Here is a 26,051-nt window from a genome sequence, read left to right on the forward strand (position 1 = left end):
CCTGTGATTGGGTATGCATTATACTGAAATGTTGACTGTTTAACAGAAATTGCTATGTTAAATCTACGAGGAAGTCCCAATGATGTGAATAACATTTTTGTAGAAATAACAAAGTTATTTTTGTAGTGAATAACAGAGTTTGAATTTAGTCGTTTTCATAGACAGAAACCTTCCACTTCTATGAAACATGCACTTTGTCACAAGAGAATCACGTGTTCAGAAGCCATCGTCATGCGCACGCAGTGATGTCTGTTCAGCTCAGACGTTGCAACTATTTGTCCGAGATGACTTGCAAAAGTTTCTAATGTTATGATGTTTTATACTTCCTCTGAAGACCCTCTCGTTATTTTTCATAGTCCGTGAAGGAACGGCATTTTTGTTAAATGCGTGCTGCACACTGATTTTTAAATCAAATTATGCTCTTTTTTCCCTGCATCATTAATAAACGCAGTAATATTTTTTGAAGATAGCAGCTTTAATAAATAAATGTGTGAAACTTTTCTTATAACTTTGAGCTTTGAAGATCTAAAGGGCATGCAAGAGTCAGAAGCAGCAAAGGAAGAAAATAGGAAAGAACTGGGAAGGGAGGGGGGAGGAGAGCTCTACTCAGAAACAGGATAGGGACACAAACACCAAGTCGAGATAATTACATATTTGTTTGCTATGTAAATAGGACTCGTAACCCACTTAAGAACTAAGGCAGTGCCTAGGAGCGGCTAGTTTGGAGAACGACAAAGCTGGCAAAATTGTATCTCAACCATAAAAGCACCGTTTTTTTTGAATTTTACATTTTCTCGAATTTAGAGGAGACAAAATAGTGCTTGCCTAGGGACGACATATACCCTGTCAATGGTCCTGCATGTAAGCATATTTGTAAAAGTATACTGACATGAAATAATATGATTTTGTATTTTATAAATCTGTATTACTGTTAGTAGTTTATTATAAAAAAAAAGTGGAAAAAAATATTTAATGACTTTTTCATCCTAAATAGGAAATAACACTTTAACTCTTTTTTTGGAACTTGATAGACAACCGTCGCCACTTTTCACCAATGCCGAGAAGTGAGTGCATTCTCCCGGCGTGCTAGATAAGAGGCGACGATCCTAAATCTAATTCGTATTTTTTTATTGTTCAACTAACGCTGGAATAATCGGATGAAAAAAAAAAAAACCTGTATTTCTTGAATAGATCTTGCTATTCACGGACTAAATAAACTAGGGGTAAAATACAAAATCATATTTATAAATCTGTATGTTTTGTAATTTATTTTAATATGCATATCCCAACCACTGAATTATCAACTTCTATGCAGATATACGTAAACGTCACTTACACATCGTATATGCAAAATACTTAGTCACGTGTATCACCGCATGTTCTAGGCAACTATTTAAGAATGCTGCTGGTAAGTAGTCGTCAATAGTGTTGATCGCAATGAGAAAAACCAAGGATCTTTCGGAGTTTGACAAAGAGCTTATTGTCAGTGCCCGTTTGGCCTGAGCCACGATTTTGAAAACAGCAGAGCTGGCTGGTTTCTCAAAAGATGAGATATCCCGGGTGTTTAAGCAGTAGAAAAATAGCCCACATGCTTGTCTAAAAAGTGTAACTGTGGTCATAACACAGTCTATCAGGAAACATATCGTCGTCGTCTTAGAAGGCTTGTACAGACAAACAGAACTTCCTGTGCAGCAACTGACCGGAAGATTTGATAAAGGCCGCTCTGAACCCATATCTCACTGAACTATGCCCAGGAAATTGAAGAGGATCGGTATTATATTCGCATGGCTATGAGTCAAACTAATTCAGTGGCCAGTGTGTATCACGAATATTGATATTATTTGACATACAAATTGTTTATTTTTTATACTGTTTTGAATTTTCTGAAAAGTCGAAAGATCGTGCTTAGAGATCAGCAGAATAAATTTTAATTGTTTTAGTATAGAAATTGATTTGCATAGGAACAGAGTATTTCATGCGCAACAGGGACACTTCATGAAGAATTCATAAATACAGCTACAGACATTGCTGTAATATTGGGTTACTAATTATGACATACGCGAATAAAAAATAAACCTCTGTCAACTACCTAGAGAACGTAAAAATATCCAAAGATTATTTATATCCTTGCTTGACACACAAAAGTGACATTGAGAAATCAGTTTATTCTCAACCTTTCAAATGTTGACTCCAACTAAGAACTATGTCAAACATGAAATTTCAAGGAAGAAATGAAGTTTAAGTGTGTTCATACTCAGTAAAAACGACTGTCGAATATCTATCATTATATACAAATAAACTAATCAGGATGAGGAATATCGCTCCTTATCTAGCACAAGAATCTCGTTCTTGGCGATGGCGAGAGTTGAAGGTTGACTCTGCACCGATTTCCAAACAAGTCAGAACTAAAAGAATGAAAGGCGTTAGAGCATTTATTTATATTTGAAGCATATTCTGATTATTCGAACATCCAAGTGGTTTTACCATAAGTCTATCACCGGAATTATACCGGTGGATTCCTTCTCCCATATTGCTTCCTCCTTTTCTAATAATTTTAGTCAAAACGTGAACCCATGCATTGAAAACACCTTTTTTTGTAACCTTTCATGGTGGGATTTATATATATCTATAGCACATTAGTATGATCGTGGATGAATAAGATGTAGATAATCCAAGATCTAGAAACCAAACATGGAATTAGAAACCAAACATGGAATTTCTCACACCAATTCAGCGAGGCGATTTCAAACTGAACGAAGAAAATAATCTATCACTTAAATACATTCACAGACATCAATACCCATAGTAGGAGTCGAACGCTCAGCCTGTTGTTGGAGATCAAAATACGCTGTCCACTTGGCCAAAAAACTGGCGATTGGAAAGATACGTATTCGTGTGCGCGAACAACCGTTTTATAAATTTTTTTCTAAACTCGACTGGTTTTTACCCAAGAAAGATGGAAACTAAGAGGAGAGCACATACAATTGAAACATATAATTTACTTAGCTCCCTACCTGATATTATACTAAACATCAACCAGTTTCTAGTTATCACACGATCGTTTGAAATTTATAGCATTTGTTTTGCAGTTACAGCTGAAGCAACTAAAGCTATGATACCAGTGTTTGTTAACTGCATTATGAATTCTGTTCTGTTTGTCTGTTTGGCGAGATGGAAAAAAAAAAAAACTTTTTGGGAAGAAAAAACTATCTCCGTATGAGACTGGCTAACTCACCTTTAGTTGTAAATCCCCGATTCTTCGCGTCCTAAATGGTATTCGAATTTGAATATTTCTAACCAAAGGCCATCGTATGCAATAATATGGGGTTCAGTCCAAAACAGATCAAGTTTATAGGTGAGATTGCAATCATTTCAGTTACCTTTTATGCCGCGAATATTAATAAGCAGATATGTAAGAGATACTATTGCAAAGTATAGATTTTTTTTTGGTAAAGATTTGTTTTATTTTAACTGCGGTGACACTATATCTATTTGCTTTTGTCGTGTTAGTGCTAAGAGGCAAAGAGAAAGAGCAGGAGAACATGCTTTTCCGCGATTACAATGAATCTGGGAAATACTGGGTTACAATAAGTAGCAGAACTTTCTCATTACTGAATGTCATTAGTAAAATGAACGATGAATAGAGTTTACCAACAAGACAAGATTTTCTTTGTTGCTATTTTGTTATGAAGATTTGACTCAGCTAATTGTTCTAAAATATTAAATGGGTGTCTCAGGTAGCAGGAAATCGGTAATCGTTTATTCAATGTGAGCTACGTAAAACTTTTTCGAGATCTACCATGTACGAAGTGTTACGTATCTTCATTTCACTCCACAAAACAAAAGGATAAATAGAATGATTGCTGTTTTTTAAGTAAAACAAACCAATAAAAAGCATTTTTGCCCAATAGAAATGAGCTAGAGTGAGATGTAAAATACAAGCGAAAATGAATCTGTTATTTATTTTATTATTATTATTATTATTATTATTTATTTTTTTATTTTTTTCTGTGATAGAGGGGTTGCTGATCCCGAAGGAAAGTGACTCATCTTTTGCAGCTTAATATGCAAATAATTAAAATTTTATACATATATAAGTCCTGAATTCCTTCACGAGTGACACTAAATCTCATAAATGTGGTCTGCCAGAGACCACAGGTCTCTGGGAGACATAAGTATTGGTATTGCAGAGGTTCACCATTAAGTGGTAGATAACCTCCATGGTCTGGTGATATACTACCACGTTACTTATTGAGGACGTGACGTGGCTGATACTATGTTTATGCCTCAGAGTAGGGGTTTCGTTTGTGTCCCCCCACCCAATCTTCTAACATGCAGTGTGAGTGATATCCTTCAAGATTATGGCATTCTACGGAGATCAGGAGTCCCCCCATCGTTTAGGACAGTATTTCCCAAACTCATAATAGTCATGTACCACTTTTGGGCACGATTTCATCAGCGTATACACATCCTGGATGAGTATAGAAAATCGGAACAATAGAAAGGTTAATATAGTTTATTAAAAAAAAAAAAGGTTTCAACGAAAACCTTCAATTTGAATACAAACCAAATTATTTAATACGATGAATGGAACTTCTAGTGATCATACAGTACGGCAGAGATATTTAGGTTCAATATTTGTAAATTTAATACGTAGATCTGATTTTATATCATGGTTTTGCTTTTACATTTTAGCATTAACAAGTGTAGAGTACCCAAATCGCACATGTACGATGTTAAGGAAGGCAGAAGTTACTTAATTACTATCCTCGACAGATCTTTTAAGGCATAACCGTATGCGGTTTTAAGGAATCCAACTGAAGCCAGCTCCAAGTGTCTTCGTGCTCTGAATTTGACAGGTGATATGCCATTGTTTTAAAGAGTAATAACGAAAGTGTTTATCTACTCAAATATGCACTCTAACTCAAGAAAAACTTGGAAGCCGCGGGTGCTGTAAGTTGGTCACTCCAGCGCCATGGCTTGGGCAAGAGCATAAATATGGATACTACTTTTCTGGTTCCTTTCTCTCTACTTAATATTTATACTTTAGATTTTCTAGGGAAAAAAAAAAAGATAATTTTCACGGATAAGATTTATGCTTTCTTACTTATTAAGCTGTCGTATTATTATCGATCATTCTAAGAGCAAAAACCAATTCTAGTTAAATTTGTGCGGCTAGATATACCTATTTAAATGTGTCGTTTGTATTTTCGTTATTTATGCTCCGTGTGCTACCTAAAACCTCCGGCATACCACCTATGGTACCATCTATCACACGTTGGGATATACTGACCTAAGGTGACAATGGAATAAACTCGTAAATTGTCAAAAATCCTCTTTTCGAGTATCTGCTATCAAATGTGTTCGAGATCGGTTCGATGTTTGTCAGAGAAAAATACTCTGAAACCTGAAGGTAGAGAGTAAGTAATTTTCAGCACTGGAGGAGGAAATTAGTACAGGCGAACCATATACTGAATGATCATTCATATGACCAAGCCTATTTAGTAACAGGAAATTCATCTTCTCACTAATGTGTTACTCTTTCACACATTTTTGTAATTACTTTTTAAATGGTGCATTTTTCATTACTTTTTTTGTAAATCAATACTGCTTCTAAAACTTAATTTTCTGTAAGTTGGTACATTGGCCAAATTCCCCACTCAGGAACCTTTAACTGATCAAGATTTATAAATACTCACTACGATCAGAGCTAGCACTTTATCGAAAGTGATATTCTCAGGCGATGGAATGTCTACGTTTCTTTTAAGAAGATCCGAGCCTTTGGCAAGTGGTATTCTGAAGTAGCTGTCCCTGCACTTCATCTTTCGCGTCCGTTCTGGGTAATATGTAATACTATACAGCATGTTAAGAAAAGATGTGAAGTATCCAATCTGACTTGGAAATAATCGGGTGCTAATAAATTTCTTCAACTGTATTCAAGGACACACAAGGATACAAAGAAGGAGAAGGGATTTTGACAATTTACCTTATATGTATGGGTGAGTAAAGGAACAAAAACAATGCGGGATCATAAGGTCTTTTTATACCAATCTCCTCTCTCTCTCCACATTATTTTCATTTGCTGTTCTCTGTCATATTATATATGTAAGCTGTCGCGTGCGGACAATTTATGTCTACCATTTCCTCTGTTTTTCGAGATGTGCTAAGTAACCCTCACGTTGTTTCTCTATGTTGAGTCCCATCTCAGTATTTACGTGGATGACGCTAATATATTCTCTTCCATCTCCCATCATTTCTCTTATCTGTTGCGGTCTCGTGAATTCTGGGGACATAAATCAGTCTGGAGACCATAAAAATGACGAGGAGTTAGGCGAATCGTGTACAGTACTTTGGAATGTGATTACAGAATATATATACGGATTTTCGAAATGGACATGCAGCTAGCTGAGAGGATAAGGGACGGCCTGTTTGGAATACAGTATTTTTAATAATATTATTACTGCTGCTTTTGCTATCACTGTGGCCACAATTTGAACGCATCTCTTAGCGACTTCACATAGTAAAAAACTCACGTAGAGATAAAGCGTTAAAAAAATTTATTCATGTAAGAAAAATTATCGACTGAGAAATGCACCAGGTGACGCTGGTTCCGCTTTTCTAAAGCTTCAAAATTATGAACGAATTTTAAAATCGAACTATGTTGGAACTGTGCCAAAACTGTACAAATGTTGTCAAAGGATATAACAGTACCTTTTTATATACAGTACATTTCACAAAATTTGTTTCGTGTAATATTCTAATCGATAAAAGCTATAGCCGCTCAGCTTGTATGGTTCTTTCAGGTAATTGGTGGTTTTGAAACTAGTTACATTATCCTGAGGAAAATTTTCTTTAAGTTCGAAAAGCATTAAATGACACATAATTTTAAATGTTTTTATGCTGATTTCAAAAAATCTCTTGGGTATATTTTGCGCTCATAAAAAGCTATTTTGAAGACGCTGAAAGGATATAATGGGAATAATTGAAGTTTGTATAAACCATATTTAATACTAAAATCGCTTCGAGTTATTTCATTGATAAAATTACAAACAAGGATTAGTTTGTTTGTGTGAAGTATAATTGCCGAAACAGTAAAAGCTATAATTCTATACACTTGTATAGTTTTTTCTATAACCTAACGTAAAGATTCGATTATTTAGAAACCTGGATGTTTCTCGGTCGCCCGTCAACTTTGAACTTCACTCTTTTATGAACGCATTAAGGTATATTTTCTGTGTTATGATATTTTACATTTCTTCAACCAACCTGTGATCCACTGACAATTTTCAACTGTTTCTGGAGGAATGGGTTTAAAAACGCATTTATTTAAAAGTCAAGCCATTAAATAGGCAAAGCGTGGGCCCGCGCACACAACAATTTAAACCTGCATAGTCAGCCAATTATCGAAAAGCTGCTTATGTGTGTTTTAATTATAATTTATGTCTCAATGTCGTTATGTTTGCATACAATATTACATTGTATAACCATCGAATTCACGTGTTATGATGTTACTTTATCAGGTATTATTTAATAACAAGAAGTAAGAACTAAGTGCGAGATAACGTATGCTAGATATGATTTAAATATCTCGAGGGAGCAATTAAACTCCTTTTGCGTATCTCACTCACACAGTGAAGTTACTGATGCCATTAATAGTAAAATAATAATAAATAAAATAAAATGTATTTTAGCCTTCGTGTAAAGTGGTGGCTACTATTGCCCAATTTCAACAAATATTCAAAGTTTTCCTCAGTCTTAAATATGAAGTTTGATTAAAATCAGCTCATCCGTAATCAAACCAAATTGTTTCGTATGGATGGACACACAGAGGGCATTTTTTTTCTGAACTTAGCGAAGCCATTTAATAAATACCATATGGCAAATTAGTATTGAAGAGAATAAAGGTATCCAAAGCGGATTGTAAGTATGGAGATAACTGTTTGATAGATATCGGCGAATTGCGTAGCGGGAGAGGTAGCTAGTATCTCTTGGAAAGAGCTAACAAGTGGCAGACTGCATAGTTTTGTTCTATTCTGTGGACCTTTTGTCTTAATTCATATCTTGACAGCACAGTCTAACATTTGAAAAAGCGAGAGAGAGAGAGAGAGAGAGAGAGGCGGTTGTTTTCAGATGGCGAAAAACTGGAAAGAGCTTTTCGACTGAAGATGAATTAAATGGTCTCGTACGACAGTGGAAGGGTTTTTCATTTCACAAAAACAAACCGGCCAGAAAGAAAAAAATTAGTACTATAGTCTTATTGCTTCGGCCATACGTCCAAATAGATTAAAAAAAAAAAAAATTAGGGAAGGATAATTTTCGTGATGACACTTCAAGACTATGAGAATAGATAGACTAGTTCAGTGCGCATATCAGTGGTAATATCAGTTTTTAATAATGCCAAGTGTAAGGTTTGCACTTTGACCAAACTGGTGAATTCAAGTTAAGGATGCAGGAGAAAGGATCTATGGCTAGTGGTAAATACAATATTAAAGTTTAGCTGATGAATTACAACAGCTGTGATAAAGTTTCCCAGAGGGTATCTGAGATTATATCAGACTGTCAAATATTGAATATAACAAGATGAGGGAGTGTAGTTTGCAGAGCATGGGTAAAAGGAAGAAAGATGTGACAGAATTGGTGAGAGGTGCTTATCAGACAGATGTAAAGCTATTGCACAAGGTAGAAGTTCATGGCAGAACAAGAGATTATCCCCAGATGCTATATAACAACCTTTTTTTTGTGAACGAAGGGTGTGAGAAATGGATTCTTTGCATGGGAAGTGGTGGGTGAATAGAACAAGTTCCCTGAATACTCGTAGCGAGTGTGTATGAACATTGAGAAGATTCAATGTATTATGAGTATTGCTATGCGCAGAATGCGAGGACCTCTCGCGGTGTGACTGGTAATTTTACACGGAGGTCTTGAAATGTTACTTCACTCTGGATGGATGGAATATAATACAGTTCAGTATTTATTTATTTGTTTGTCGAAAACCACTTTTAGCGGAAAAATAAGGCAAAAAAAAAAAACCGGTATAAAATCACAAGTTACGAATAAATAATCGAAATGCATTTTTGCGATTATCAGGGATTAAGCCCACATCTCTTTGTATATATTATTTAATAATATTCCATTAATCAATATTTCGTTTTGTAAATTCCACAATGGCATGCATGGATGCTACAATACGTTTTATTATATTATTGTATTGACCAGTTTAACTTCACTACCTTATTCATTAGAGGATTGAAGTGGCATGAAAATACCGCCTTACCCTTCCATAATGCTAAAATATACCACAGGTTTCCAGCCTTTCGCGGATAGAACTGTCATAAAATTTTGTGAAAAGGATTTTAAATGTCGAATGTATCACGTAATCGGTTTGCCCACGATCCTTCCAAACATATAGTATGCATGCAATTTAAAGTGCAGAAAGTTTGTTCTCCAGTGAAATCGATTAAGAAAAAAATGAACAAAAGTGAAACCGGGAATTCACTGCTTAGCCTTATGTTTAGTATGCAGTTAATAAAATACTACGCACTAAATTTTTAATTGTTCTCTAAAGCATTTTGTATAGCATCACAGGAGAACTATACTGCGAATGCTGCTATTCAACCCAACGTATTTTCAGGCATCACGTCTCTCTTTTTTTACCACTCTCCACCCAAGAGCTTACTTTGGTAAGTACCAGTAGATTCTCTGGTTTTCATGAATTTTAATAACCCATATGCATCCCCTGAGGGTACATACCAGGATTTTGATGATGGATTTTAATAACATATGAATTGTAAAAAAAAAAAAAAAAAAAAAAAAAAAAAAAAAAAAAAAAAAAAGGTACGAATGTACTATACATGAAAGGTTGACAACAGCCTCTCATGTATGGGATCAACATAAAAATTATTACTTTACACCTCCCTGGAGTCCAACACTCATGGCGGGAGGCCATTCTGCGCTAACATATCACTACACGATCCACTGTAGATGTTGTTAATTGGTTTGGATTTACGGCAGAAGCAACTAAGGCCAGTGTAGTATGCCTGTAAGATGCGTGTATTCTTCTGGCTGGTTTGCATATATGGCGGTATGAAAACCCCGAATTTCCTAGAGGAGAGCCATTCCACCTCGGTATGAAACTAACTTCTCATCAGATGATAAGCCATGACAAAGGTTTTTCGCGTCCTAGATCGGATTCGAACCTTGGAATTTCCAAGGACATCGTCAATCTCGACTAAACTACGATCTAATGTGTACCATGCCACACTACACAATAATTTCTGTTAACTATCTCGCAGCTTTCCATTTAAACTTTCCATTTTGAAATACGAAATCCTACATTTAACTACATTAATCTATCATCTGTGCTGTTTTGTCCACATTAGCAAAATATTCAAATCTTAAAAGGTCAACCACTACAGTAGCATCATTCCTAATAATCCTCGCAAACTTTATATCTACAACTAATTGAATATCTTCTTCAAACTGTTCACAATATATGTTTAACATGCATTGCAATTACTCAAGGGCAGAGCCCCGCACTACCTACTAGTTACCTTCTTATTCTGACAGTACTGCTTCTCTATACATAAATGTTTGATATCTATTAGTCACTCACCTATGTAATCCACCCACCTCCTATTCAAATCCCTTTTGCCGCAATTTTAATAATAATTTATCCTCCAGCAATCTATCAAATGCTTTCGAAAAATCAATATCAGAGTATATTTGCATTTCTCTCTCTTTCTATTTATCTACCACTGTCAGTCTGACAACATTTATGTTAATTTAATCGTAGCATTTCGAATCGAAAGTTTTCCCCCTCATGTACATAATTCTTTATTTTCAGTAGAATTGCAGTGTGATTCAATTTTATTACGAAAATTGGATCAAATCGAAATGGAAGGACTGCATTCCTTCAACTGCAGAACTGAAATGGAATCTCACAAACTCTGAAGGAGTGAGTTTGTGTCACATAAAGAGTGCCCTGAATTTACTAAAATTCTTCACAGGTACCTACGTAGGCTTAGTTGGAAAAACAATGGGACATTACTTCCTCTTTGATTGGAAAATACCAGAGTTCGAGTCTTGTCATGACGACAGGAATCTTTTTATATGGATTTTTTCAGTTGTAGGTGAGGTAGGAGAGGTTTTTTCTTCCGGAAACTCCGATTTTCATCTTGAGAATTGTCAATTGTTAACTGTGTGTGTTCTCTTGAGAGACATACTATTAGTGAACGGTAGATAGCGTAGTATATATATATATATATATATGATAGCGTAGTGTGTGTGTGTGTGTGTAAAATTAACTGGTATAGACCAGTGTTGAAGTTTTTGAGACTGCAGAATCCTACATTGAAATATTTCATTTTTGAGGAACAAGTATGAAAATTTTCATAACAAATTATCAAAATAGGGAATTATGACAATGCAAAATATTTGAATCGAGAAAAAATATATTACTTTATGTACAGTGTATTACAGTACTATATTTGCAATATTATCTATAATAACTGTTCTAGAAATAAGTCAGTTTAATAATAAAAATGAGTATTTTCCCTATTCACTTAAGGTTTTTTCAGAAACAGCGTACGTACATAATACCAGACAAATGTGTGCATGCTCTGGATAACACCTACAATTATTTTGCAGAACCCTTGCGTTCGTGGAATACAATTTAAAAAACGCTTGTATAGACTGTGGATTGTGTAGTATAAAGTGTCTTCCCTCGATGAGTCCTTTCTTTGGACTCCTTGGTGTCACTTTATATACAAATAACATTAGTTCTAGTCGCACAATTAAATATTGCCACATAATTATATTTGAATTATATATAATGAACAATGTGTGTGTGTGTGTGTGTGTGTGTGTGTGTGTGTGTGTGTGTGTGTGTGTGTGTGTGTGTGTTGTTTTTTTTTGTGAGTCCGACCCACAAAAGGCTGCAAACCTACAGTACACGAGTTCTGTGGATAGGCCATGGACTTCTTTTTCCATATATATATATGTTAAAGATACCAAGCTATTTTAAACCTGGTTTTACTAAAAATTTCCCAAGTAAGCAAACAGATAAACAAGTCAAGTTTGCGCCTGCAAGTGTTGCAAATCTAGCTGATCCTACATGTAGTGCAAGACTAAGGCAACTCATGCTAAAAGTAGAATAAGTTCTGATCACTAATCTTAATATTTACCCTTAATGCAAAGCACATCTCCTGGAGGAGATGTATGATGTTTTGTATTAAATTTACTTATTCATAAGGTCGAAACCAGACCGGTTTCGACCTTATGAATAAGTAACGCCGTCTCTAAAAATTCGGACGATCCCTAGGCCACTCAATTGTGGACGAAAGACCGTCCATCTCAGCGTTGGCTCCACTCAGTGATGGCCTTCCACCCATCACCACCACCGAACAGAACCGCTCATATTCCGAAGAAAAGCCCCCTCACCGGGCCGTGCCGGAAAACACTTTCCCTGGAGACTCAAATTGCTCCCTTAAGGCAAAAACCTTAAGAGAGCGAACTCATATTAGCATCTCACCGGTTTCAACCTTTTTTTAAATACCAAGATTTTAGTAATACAGAGCTTATAAGTATTTTACCAGAACAAGTTACCATAAGGTGTTTTAACCTTATTAAATAAAAATCTCAGGAGGAGATATAAATGTAGAAAGTATTTTACCTTGGGTATAATAAATATAATAAATGTTAAAAGATACCAAGCTATTTTAAACCTGGTTTTACTCCATTTCCCAAGTACTCCATTTACCATGAGTTGCCTTGGTCTTGCACTACGTGTAGGATCAGCTAGATTTGCAACACTTGCAGGCGCAAACTTGACTTGTTTGTCTTTGCTTACTTGGGAAATGGAGTAAAACCAGGTTTAAAAATAGCTTGGTATCTTTAACATTTATTATACCCAAGGTAAAATACTTTCTACATTTATATCTCCTCCTGAGATTTTTATTTAATAAGGTTAAAACACCTTATGGTAACTTGTTCTGGTAAAATACTTATAAGCTCTGTATTACTAAAATCTTGGTATTTCTATCCTGGCTCCCACTGATGAGACCTTGAGAGGTTCTGCTTGGGGATAGGTTTTTGCCTGTCTCTGAGTAGGGCCACCGCTGAGATCATGGCCCTGGCTGGTGACGGGGTGAGCCTGTCACTGAGTGGAACAACGCTGAGTTGGACGGTCTTTCGGCCACTATGGAGTGGTCTAGGGATCGTCCTAATTTTTAGAGAAGTCTTTACTTAAAAACACCTCGATAGGGGTCGGAACTGGTGGGGGATGGCTTGGAGAGGCTCTACTTGGGGATAAGTTTTTGCCTGTCTCTGAGTGGGGACACCGCTGAGATTATGGCTCTGGCTGGTGGTGGTGGGGTGAGCCTGCCGCTGGGTATAGCCAACGCTGAGAAGTTCTTCTCGGTGACGAGGTGAGCCTGTCACTGAGTGGAACAACGCTGAGTTGGACGGTCTTTCGGCCACCATGGAGTGGTCTAGGGATCGTCCTAATTTTTAGAGAGGTCTTTACTTAAATACATCTCAATAAAGGGTCGAAACCGGTGGGGGCTATTATGAGTTCACTCTCATAAGGTTTTTGCCTTAAGGGAGCAATCTGAGTCTCCGGAGAAAGTGTTCTCCGGCACGGCCCGCTGAGGGGCTTTGTCGGTGAATGCTTTTCTTCGGAATTTGAGCGGTTCTGCTCGGTGGTGGCGTGTGGGTGGAAGGCAATCACTGAATCGAGCCAACGCTGAGATGGACGGTCTTTCGCCCACGATTGAGTGGCCTAAGGATCGTCCGAATTTTTAGAGACGGCTTTACTTATTCATAAGGTCAAAACCGGTCTGGGTAGTGGCCCCCTTGCCTTTAATACAAAACATCATACATCTCCTCCAGGAGATGTGCTTTGCATTAAGGGTAAATATTAAGATTAGTGATCAGAACTTATTCTACTTTTAGCATGAGTTGCCTTGGTCTTGCACTACGTGTAAGATCAGCTAGACTTGCAACACTTGCAGGCGCAAACTTGACTTGTTTGTCTGTTTGCTTACTTGGAAAATGGAGTAAAACCAGGTTTAAAACAGCTTGGTATCTTTAACATTTATTATACCAAAGGTAAAATACTTTCTACATATATAATAAACGGGGGAGAAAAAAAAATATATATATATACCGTATAATGTGTTTTTATTTTAAATAATCAGGAAACTCTGTTCCAGAAACCAAAGATAGAACTTTTTCAGTCCACTTCCAGTAAGCAGGGAGACGAAATTAATTTTCCGCCTAAAGACGATCGCAAACATCCATGCACACAGTGAGATTCAAACCCCGCCGCCTTTTGGTTAAAGAACAGATACGCTAACCATTTGGCCAACCAAGATGGGTGTAGGATTAAGCCAATTAAACCGAGATTGGTTAAATCCTAATCGCGAAGATGATAAAAGTAACCCAGAGGATTGCTTTAATATTGCGGATGTTGATCAGCAGAGATAAGAGTAGTGATTCCATTGTATAAATTCCTTATCAGACAACATGTGTATTAGAGGAGTGTACAACGTTGAGCATGCAAATTGCAGAGTTTTGAGGAACAGAAGACGAAGGGATGATACGAATGATACATTTAAACTGTTGAGAGATATTTACAAGAACTAACACTGAGAAAATTTTTCGTATGATAGGACAAGGGGCCATCCCTGGAACTTGCGAAAGAAATGGTGAATAAGAGGATGAGACGTAGTTTTTTTGCAAGGAGGATCGTTGGACTATAGAATGCATTGCAATGTAAGTGCAGATGGTGAACGGATTTAAGGAATGATGTATTAGACTGCTGTCTAAAGTAGACCTCCCACGATGAATCTTGTGACTCACGGAGGCCCTGAATAACTGCTATTTGATGTATAAAGTATAAGGAAGCCTATACTTCCTATTATTTCTTTTGTAATCTAATTTTTTTCTTCTTTTCCATCTTGTTTCCATCACTATTACAACAATACGCGTGCAATACGTTTTTTGTCGCATGGTCTCAAAATCCCAATGCATTGCTGGCCTTCCGGCTATTTAACTAATGCATTTTAAATTTTGATTAAAAACACATCATTTTGGGTCTTCTGCTCCATTTTTATAACAATATAGTCTATTAAATATTTTTAACATCTAGCCTATACCGGGAAGTATTTGAAACTGGCATGTATGGAGGAAAAGAACTTCTTAATTAAAAAAAAAAAAAAAAAAGAGAGAGAAAAGAAAAACCTTCATAATTCAACCGAATTGATATGAGTAGAGAATTTAATATAGTAAAACCTCTATTTGGCGGGGGGTATTATCTTTGCATGAACAATATTTCTTATTGTTTATTGATGAATAATTAAAACATTAGTTGTAAATTGAATTCGATTTCATGTCAGAAATTTTTCAGCTTCCTAAAAAAATAAAAAAGATGGAATGGGGAGCGAATATGCAAATATATAAAAATTGATGTGAAAGACTCCGATTTTGTGGCCAGGTAGAGAACAGGTTTCTGTTTATTTCCTTCATGAAAATATCGATTTGTTCACGTATCCGAGACGTGACGTGGCTAGCACCATAGTACACTACCAACTTCAGTTATAATCGCTAAAACTGCAGACTTATCTTAGTCATCACAAAACGAAAAGACGAGATGTCTGCCGCCAATTCCCCACCCCCCGAACTTTAATGATCGCAGATGGCAGGTGAATAGAATCTAGCAATAGTTTCACCTACTAGGCGCCTCTAAAAATGGGAGGAGTGGGGGGGGGGGGGAATAGAACATTTGAAAGCTAAACTTTGTAAGATCTTTTCGGATCCTGTGTTTTATTCATAGATCAAAATTAACTAGAGAGAGAGAGTTAACATTTGTAAGTCATGTTATCAATTCGATTTAACTATCCGGAAATATATTCATGCCTTTTAGAAAGAACACAAAGTAATCATTTTGATTTTGCATGGCATTAAACTAATGTGGTTTAATAACGGTTTGTATTTTTTTTATATCAATTTTAGAAGAAAAAAAATTGAAGTGCATTTTGAATGTCCATGTTTATGGAAAATAAAAGATGATATCGAGCATTTAGGTATTTATTCTCTTTCCCAGAGAAAACGATCCTACTCCCTCCCTCTCTATATCCTTTTTTAAATTCCCTATAGGCATATACCGTATTTACTCGAATATAACTCACTTTCGCGTATATCTCGCACCTCTGATTTTACTTTATGAAAAAAGAAAGTAAAAAAGTTCGCATATAGTTGGCACACGAAAAAAGTTTAAAACTTAAAGAAATAGATAGTGAATGTTGTTATGGCAGTTTCAGATATTTTGGAATTCTGTTGAATAGAATCAGCATTTCAACTCAACAATCGTCGGCTTGCCTTTGTCGTTGAGTCGCTTGATCTTTTGTTAATACTGCACCAATCATATGCATAGAGATGGAAGCAACCAGCAGAGGAAATGCGGGAGTGAGAGCATTGACTTCCTCGATCTTGGATTGCGCGGAGGTGGAGCGGTGAATGAGATGAGTTTTAGGTTCTACACGGAGTGGATGGCAGCCGGTGGCTATCACCTGACTCCAGCAGGGAAGATTAAGAGACCATCATTAGAACTGTTGTGCAACTGGATTTTGAGAGCTTGGAACATGATTTCGCCAGAAATAATTGCCAAGATTTTTTTTAAAAACAGGCATCTCTAATGCCCTGGATGGGAACGAAGATGATGCTATTTGGGTAGATGACTGTTTATTTTTCATTACAGAAGTATTGTCGTTAAAAGCTTCAAATATATCGCGTGAGCGGCCGATCGTTTAAATAACATTGATAATTAATTTAAATGCATACATTTGATAAATAATATAAGTAATTATAAATTATAATGAATACTGAAGATTTAATTATAAACGCCAAATTAGTTTTTTTTTCCTGAAAAACTTCAGTTTCCGAAAATTCCCGCATATATCTCGCACCAGGATGGGTTGTAGGGTAGTCGATACGTATTTTGAACTTCTATAGAACGACAGATATAACGTATGTTCTCATGGCAACAATAGTTCTGTTTTGCCTGTAGAAAGTGGCAGAGTATATTATATACGAGGGTGGTCTGAAAGGTTTTCGGCCTAACAATGAAAAAACGAATTTATAATTTCAAAAATATTTTTATTTTTCAACATAATCTCCCTTAAGACTAATACATTTATTCTAGCGATGCTTCAGCGCCATTATCCCGTCCCTGTAGTGGTTCTCGGTAAGATCTGCAAAATACTCCTCTACAGCTGCAATCACCTCTTGATTCGAAGAAAACGCTGACCAGCGAGGAAGAGTTTTAGTTTTGGGAAGAGATAGAAGTCAGAGGGAGCCAAATCTGGGCAATAGGATGGATGTTCCAACAATTCATAGTGCAGATCCCTTAATTTTCCTATTGCCAAAACACCTTTGTGGGCAGGTGCATTGTCCTGATGAAAGATGATTTTTTTTTTTTTCTTCTGCAAACCGGGTCTTTTCTCACGAATTTTTTTGTCTGGTCTGGTTAAAAGATCGGAATAACATTCCCCGGTTATTATTTTATCCTTTTCAAGATAATTAATAAACAAAATGCCTTTATCATCCCAAAACACCGATGCCACGACCTTTCCTACTGATGGAACCGACTCTGTCTTCTTTGGCGCTAAACAACCGACTTCTGTCCACTATTTTGACTGCTGTTTGGATTCTGGTGTGTAACGGTGAATCCAAGTCTCATCCATAGTAATAAATCGACGCACAAAATCAGTTTTATTCTTATTAAAAAAAGCTCCAAGCACTGTTCAGAGATTTTCATGCGAGTCCGTTTTTCATCTCCTGAGAGCAAGCGTGGTACCCATCTTGCGCAAAGCTTTTTCATATGCAATTCTTCATGCAAAATATATCCTACACGTTCTTTTGAAATGCCTGTAGTCTCAGCAATTTCACGCACTTTGACACGCCGATCATCCAATACCATATCGTGCACTTCATCAATGATTTCTGCTGGTGTTACATTTTTTGGATGTCCTTCACATGTATCATCTTCAAGGCTGGTACGGCCACGTTTAAACTCGGCAGCCCATTTCTTAATTATCGAAAATGAAGGAGAAGAGTACCCATAAATTTTATGAACTTCGAACGAATTTCTTATGCCGTTAAACCTTCTTTTACAAAGAATTTTATAATCGCACGATACACAATTTTATCAATTTCAAGGGATACACACAACACTTTTGCTTCAGGCAGCTGTATAAAACAAACTACTTGATAGAATGACTTGCAATTTCACATGGATGCTTATGACAGATGTACCAACTTAGAAAAAAAAATCTTGCCGATATTGTTGCCAAGTGTGGTCGAGGCCGAGAACTTTTCAGACCACCCTCGTATAATTGTTAATAAACAGCGATATAGGGAATATTTTCGATGCGCCAAACTCTTGAATTTTCATTTTCGAGGATCGCTACAGGACACCCTGTAGCGATCCTCTGGTGAAACAGTCTGGAAATATGGTAAAAAAATTTATCTATAAACACTGTTAGTTACATTACATTTTCAGACACATTCGTAGATTAAACCCCAAAAAAAGTGTTTCCCAGTATTCAACTGGGCATATCGGGATTTACCATTTTGAATATTTTTCCTCTTACGTTTCCAGAATTATCGGATACCCTGTAGAGGATATAGTTGCAAATTTGAGGGATCACTGTAGGTCATGTTCAGGAATCCCCCCAGTGAAGGAGTAATCGCTCAGTTGAATGAAAATTCAGATAGCATTATTGTACTGAAATACCACACAAAAATTTGAGAAAACTTTAGACAAAGGATTCGAAGACTTTGCCAGTCGCGTTGCATAGATGATACTTATTTAGTATATGTATACTACTAGAAATATACTTCTATTTGGGGTATGAGATCATCTGAGTATTTTGCTGTTGATAATTTCGTGTTCTGGAGTTATCCGATGCTGCATTTCTCTGGCGCAGCCTTTCCTATGACGTGTTTCCCAACAATTTCGACCTACAGCTCTTTAAGAATGGCAATAGGTTTCTTCTTTCTCAACCCTTATCTGCACCTCGCACACGCCACTGATGTGCTATATTCTCTTGTGCCTCTCGTGCGAGATTTATATTTAAAAAAAAAAAAAAAACAGCTTTTCTTCCTTTTTAATTGGATTTAATTCTAATACTATAAAATAAGAAAGTCGTCTATTGCCTTTTTGCTCTTCAAAGGGAGAAGCCGGACTCTTTTAACCCTAACTCTTGGAAATCGGCAGGTATTCCGTCTCCATTCTTCACCGTCATGAATAAATCAGCCCCCATAGCATAAATGGTTTTAAGAAGCATCGGGATGAGAATACAGTACAGAATTTTCCGCCATCTGGTAGTCCTAAACCTTAACGCTCGTACTTTTGCTTGAAATAAGTAACTTATATGGTCGATATTTGAGTTGTTGGGCTAAAAATCCGAAGTCCGATACGAAAAATATTTCCTCTGGTATGCAACTAAAATCGAATCTAACAACGGCCTTTTTTCTGATGGTGCTAAGAGTTGCCACGATTCTATACAGTACACACTTCATTAATAGGAATATTATTGGAGTATTTCAGAAGCATACAAACTTTTAAAAAAATATATCGATACAAAAATAAACACTGTGACTACATAGATTCGTTTTATGGCTCTACAGAACAAATCGAGCCTGGGTCTCCTGGATGTGTTGCATCCACCCTGTCTGTCCAAAACTTTACTTCTCCAGTTTGGACATTGTAGTATGATGCGACTACATACATACAAATACATAAGTAGTGATAACAATAAATTAGTTAAGAAATAACTTTTATTAATCTTAAGAGGGTTTTCCATAGTCAAAGGAGACACCGATATGTAGTGGAAGATCAAACGTTTTCATGACAAGCGAAAAACTACATGAAATGGGGAAGGAATAATTGCCTATATACATGCATTATATTATATGAAATATTACCTGATACTGCTCGGGTAACCATAAGTCGGACGATTCTTGATGATTTTTTTGCTTTTTCTCATTTCATTTCCGAAAGTCCAGACGCCATATCTAAAAAACATATATATAACATATTTTTACTACAAGTTATTTAAGTCTATCTTTAGTGCTTTTAAAGTACACACACAAAAAAAAGTATTAAGTATATTTTATTGACAAAAATTTTGGAAACGAGAAAATTGTTCTTCCCTTATTTTTTGTAGTATCCTTTATCAAAGTTTCAAAAATTATACAAAGAACGAAAGTAGAAGAAATAGTGGCTGGAGAAATTTTGAAGGGATAGCTTTAACGGTGCATGAATCCAAAAGCTGTGTAACACTTGTTAGAGGGAGGGGGGGAAAGAGCGACTGTCTAAATTTTGGGGTCTAACGTGCCACTTCCCGCCCCCCCCCCCCTCCGAGTCAAAGAGAAAGGCTTTGAAAAATTTTGTAGGGAATCAACATACAAATATCGGCTTTTATTATATTATGAAAAAAGGTTTTTTTTTATTTATTTTATCATAATTCCACGGAGTTTTGTATTTGAGAATATCTTCTCACAAAAGAATATCTTTTCTCAATCAATGTTATGAAGGTCATAATAGAAAAATCTGTCCTTTTAAATGATTTTTCAACTATCACTCTTTTAAGCCGAAATGTTAACCTGACGGATGAAAACACTGTACAGTAACTTTTTTTTCCCCCCTTTGAGAAGTATTTTCAGAACGGCAAACTCGGAAATAAACTTTTAAGCGAATTTTGAAATTGGCAAGAATGGATGACAAGGAACTGGTTGCTGAAGCAATACATCTGCACTCTTCCTTTTAAGACTTTGGATTCAAAATCTAATTTCTTATTCAGCGGTCTAAGTGTAGCGTTCTACGATGAGAAATTTCGGAGTACAGTTCCTCGGATCTGTTTTACTCTGTTACTGTCTTATCTATATTTTTAAGCAATCAATCATCATTATTTCTTCTGTAATCTTAATTTTGTTTCCCTGTATTTCCACGTATTCTGAAGAAAATAGAATAATCTTTTCTGCAGAAATATACCTGAAATTTAATAATGAAAACAATTATCCGTGATCATATCACAGTCATTTCCCACATATTCTGTGATGGCTTATGACTGGTCATCCTAATCGATGTTCATTTTTCTCATTCCTGTACATCAGTTATCTTCTAATAACTGAAGATGTGATTTAATATATCCAGTTATTAAGAAGAGGTCTAAATAAACTGTTGTCGATTTCTTATTTGATTTCTTGTCGTCTTCGGAAAGATTCTTTGATGAAATTTTCCTTTTCTGTTAGCTAACAATAAAGACATTTAAAAAAAATCAAAATGCATTCAAGTTGTAATAATATTAATAATTATCTTGAGGAGTAAACCGAGCGTGTACACAAATCCTTTCAGAAAACCTTGACTCAGACTTATGGTTCATAAATGTCCATAGCTACTGTTCCTCTATCAATATAATGGAGTCCTTTAGTGATTAACTGACAGTTAAATTAACAGGCACATGTTAGCTATATCATGAATAGACCCTCTTTAGACAACTTCATTACTAGAAAGGCTAAGAGTCCCCACTTAAGGTCATAGCTGTGCAGCAAGTGATATCTGATAGGTCATTGTACCGTAATTCGAGAATGCAACTGTCATCTGCTGTGTTTCTACTGCAAACGAGGGCGTCAGTATTTTTATTTGTTTACTTAATTATTCTCTCTTCAAAAGCGTTTTGTCATATGAACTTCTTGTGGGGGAGGGGAAAAAAAACTTATTTATCTTGAGTATTACAAACCTCCAGTGACCTCCGCGTCCTTGTGATGGGGACATGGCAGTTGGTGCTTCCAGTAATTAATAGCGGAATGCGCATACACGAGTAAAATATTATCTTCTCTCAGTTAACATTAGGATAATTAATTATTTGCATTCAGAAAAATACAGACGTCTTCATTAAACTTAACGAAAGTCTGTGCTTCTCGAAACCCAATGAAATGTGTACTTGAACGATAAATACATTAAAAGATCAATTGTCAGACTAAACAATATGACAATTGATCTTAAGGGTTCGAGTCCAGATTTTTATTTATTTTTTAATTATACAGCTGCGTCTATTTGTCGGCTGAAATCTTTCCTGTGGCGTTCAGAGGAAGATGATTTGCTCTGAAGGGTCATTTGTTTCTTCTCTTACTCCGTAATACCAATTTGTTCTAGGTAAGCCTGGAAATCAACTTTCACACTTAAGATAACGTCTTTAATCTGCGAAACTTTTACACTTAAGTGTTATTTGGCTACTACAGCAAAGTAAAATAAGGCTACCAGTTACTGTGCGAAGGCGTATGTCATCACTCCTGTCTATACGGTAGGCAGGAGATCATAACACAAGATTCATCCGTATGATGCTATCAGCTGTTCGGCGCCCACACGGGGTAGTAATGAACCACATGTTCCCTATAAGGCAGCCTGAGAAATTTCGTTTCTGTCACACTTTGAAACTGTTCCTTTTCACTAAAATGGCTGCCTGTTAATAGAAACTGCCGGCTCTAGACAACCATAATGCGATCTAATGCACCACTTGCACCATCTACTTATAGGGAGAAAGCATAACATTTCAAAAGTGATTATTTATTTTTTAATTTTTTAAAAAACTCCGTTTCAATGCGAGCTATCGTTCTTATTTTATTACATCATTAATATTCACATGAACTTGTTTTACCATTTTTAGAACTTCTTTAAATTATGCTATTTTTCTTTCTAGATGGCATGCTATTGATGTATTCGTTTCTCTAAGAAGTTATCAATGAAGCGATGGGAATACATGATCAGCTGTCGCGTGGTGTTCCTTTACAAGAGTGAGTAAAATTCCAGGTTTAGGAGGTATTCCATTGATTCTATTACTGATATTGAACGTCTACAAACAGAAAGAAAAAAGGTAAGGCAGAACATTTTCGCGGTTTATTAATCAGAAAATATTTAATATTAGAACTAGGATTATTTCAGATTTTAAAAATATGAAGAGTTATACATGACCTTGAATTCAGGATGTAATAAGAAATTCTTCTATTGGAAAAAATATTTCTTCCATGCAATTAAATTACAGATTAAACGGGAACTAAAAAGTGGCCTCGTCAGAGACTCAAAACTCTGTTTCTGCCTTGTAAACATTGATGCAAGCCAACCAAGGATAAGTATGCCTACCATTCTGCACTCTTTCTCTAGTTGAAGGTCCTAATGAATGACCGTACAGTATTCTAGCTAGTAGCTGTCTATACGCTTAAATTAGTCATGTAATATTATATGCAGTACCGTAAAGATTCCGGGAACTTAAGCTCAATTTGAGTTATATATCTGGAGTTCCCTACTTTGCATTAAAAATTAAAATATTCACGATAATAATAAATTTTACTAATATTTTAGAGACGTCTTTAAATTCAGCTGGAAAAGAGTATTTTTCTTTGGGGCTTACTTTTTTTTATGACTTGGTTAAAAATATGTTTGTTTTGCACCAGATTAAATCCTTTTGATATCAAGTTTTCTAGATTTTTTTTTTTTCTCTACAAAAATGTTACAGCCGGATATGAACAAGAGTTGCCATTCATCTAAAAGGCTGTTATCACGAAGCCCAATACCAGCCTGTCGCTGTTTACTAAGTCTGTATTACGAGAAACCACTTGTTCTAATGAGGTTAGAAGGTAAGAATCACCTTCATCAAAACAAACGCTGGATAGAAGCCAAAAAAGAACGTTAGGACACTATTAGCTAAAGGGGGGGGGGCACAAAGGGGACGGGAATCACTATAAATGGATGCCAGAATTTTCTGAGTGCACACATGTAGGCAGCGTAAAACGTAGTTGTTTGTAATTAGGGCTGTTTCCTGCTGGCAACAGTCAGGATGTGATAGAATCACTAGTCACCATATAAATAACAGAACACTTTCATGAAATAGCTGTAATCGGAGAAATGATTTCAAAAATTTGGGATAAGGATATGTAGTAAGACTGTAATAGAATAATCTTTTTTTTTTTTGTGCGTTAATCATTACTGAAAACTAAGATAAACGGAGTAGGAGATTAATTTGCTGCCAATTTTAATTTATATATACTGGATAAATCATGTACTGTGTCAAGGAAACTACAACTTATAGTTGTCATATAGGACCAATATACATAGTTGTCAAATATGACAGGAGTGTTTATAAATCAAAGACACACAACAGATGAAATAAGGGGGAGGGGCGATTTAAGGCAGAAAGATGATCTCGAGAACTAGTCCAAAGAGAGACACGAAAATGCTTAAGTTGCAATAAAAATGTGATTCTGATTTTATTACTTATTTTTTCACGTTTTGTTCGTAAAACAAGAAAAAAAGTTGCGACAACCAATATCTTTTTTTTTTTTTTTAATTTAAGAAAAACAGCTTTTGAAGATTATGATAAATAGAAAAGAAAGAATGATTACGTTCGCTAGTGATGCTGGTAATGTGAGTGGCTTATGTAAACACAGAATCTTATGAATTATTAGTATGGACAAGGCTAAGGTCAAGAAGCGCAAGCTCGTGTGCACATAGTTAGCTGCCAAATGCTCACTTGGGAAAAGAAGAGTAGTAAGGAACGGTGGCGTGACTACGAATTGCGTTCTTCTTCCTACAACAAGCTAGCGTCACTTGAAGTGAAACATGTTGTCCCCCCCACCCACACACAACTTTTAAGAACATTCGTCAGACTAATCTAAGTTCTTGGACTCCGTATTGTGGAGATCTGTAGTATGCGAAAGAAAAACAATTCAAACAATTCTTATTACTCAAAATGAATAGTGAATAATCAATGATATTACAGTACAAAATTTTAGCAGTAAAAACTCACTCACTCAAAAAAAAAAAAAAAAAAAAAAATCGCTGTGCAATTAAGAGACTGGACGTGATCCATTTCTGTCCTGGTTTAAATGGACTACTCAGAATTTCTTCAGTTTCTATCATTCGTCTGTAGTACGTTGTTGGCATTTAAGTACTCGAATTGTTTTAATTTCATCTAGTAGTTTGATAAATTGGTTCTTTTTGGTTTCCTCTAAATACGTGCGAATCGTGCTATGTAAATTATTTGTCATTGGTGTAATGTCAATTCGGTGAGGTTAGAGATTTCTGAAGAATTTTAAGCGTAAAAATCCAAATTATGAACCAAATTATGGTGGAGTTAAATAAAAATAAATAACACTAACTGGTGAGAAGCAGTATTATTATGAAAGAGCGTTGCGAGAAGTAACATATTTAAAACAGCTTTGAGTGAAAAAAAATGTAAACAATGTAAAAAAAATATAATGAATAAAATAGGGGAAGAAAATCCTTTACCCTCCCACTAATGTGCTATAGGTATGCAACCTTTCAAAAATATGCAATAGGAGCATAAGTAAAGAGGAATCACGGAATAACAAATTTCTGAATACTGGACCATTTAATGGAATTGGATCACTGCTTTGAGCGTTTAAAGTTTTTGTATAGCGTAAATATTGCCAAATATTGCCAGGATGTGGTCGAATAACTCAATCTAACTTGAAAAGGTCTAGAAAAGATTTTCACAACCAGTCGGAATGAACATCCAATCTCCAAGTAAGAGCGTACATTCTGTCGACCGCGCTACAGAAAGGCCTTCGAGATCAATGTTTTAGAATATGAACTGAATATTCCACTTTTGGGGTGTTTTCTATACTGCAGATTTTGTCAAATAAGAATGTATATTATCATCTACAGAACTGTGAATGGGATATACGATTGAATTTCTCCAAATGACTTTATATCACAAGAATACTAACGCCCAAAGATAAGTTCAGATGAAGGCGTTTACAGTTCTTAAGAAAATTTTAGCTTTCGAGTGAAGAAAGTAAAGGAAAAAAACTGTCAATGCGTACTCCATAAATTTTGTCTTAATACAGAAACTCATGTCGCAGCGACAATATCAAATTCTACAAAAATGGGTATAGCATTTCTATATTTTCCAAAACTTCGTTGTTATAATTATTTTTGTACCGATTTAATTGAATGAAACGATTTACTT

The 26,051-nt window shown here is 35.8% G+C and overlaps 1 protein-coding gene across 1 annotated transcript in view; it reads left to right on the top strand.

Annotated features, from left to right (window-relative positions):
• Window positions 1–22,908: 22,908 nt before the first annotated feature.
• LOC150100241 (protein brain tumor-like) overlaps window positions 22,909–26,051 on the top strand; it is a 59,133-nt gene continuing 55,990 nt past the window's right edge. The window contains exon 1 of the mRNA XM_090402596.1: window positions 22,909–22,937. The gene's annotated coding sequence lies outside the window, so the exon portion shown is untranslated. The remainder of the gene's footprint in view (window positions 22,938–26,051) is intronic.

This window comes from Typopeltis vanoorti, chromosome 13 (assembly GCF_054136105.1).
Source record: "Typopeltis vanoorti isolate ZY-2024b chromosome 13, IOZ_Tvanoo_1.0, whole genome shotgun sequence".
NCBI lineage: Eukaryota > Metazoa > Arthropoda > Arachnida > Uropygi > Thelyphonidae > Typopeltis > Typopeltis vanoorti.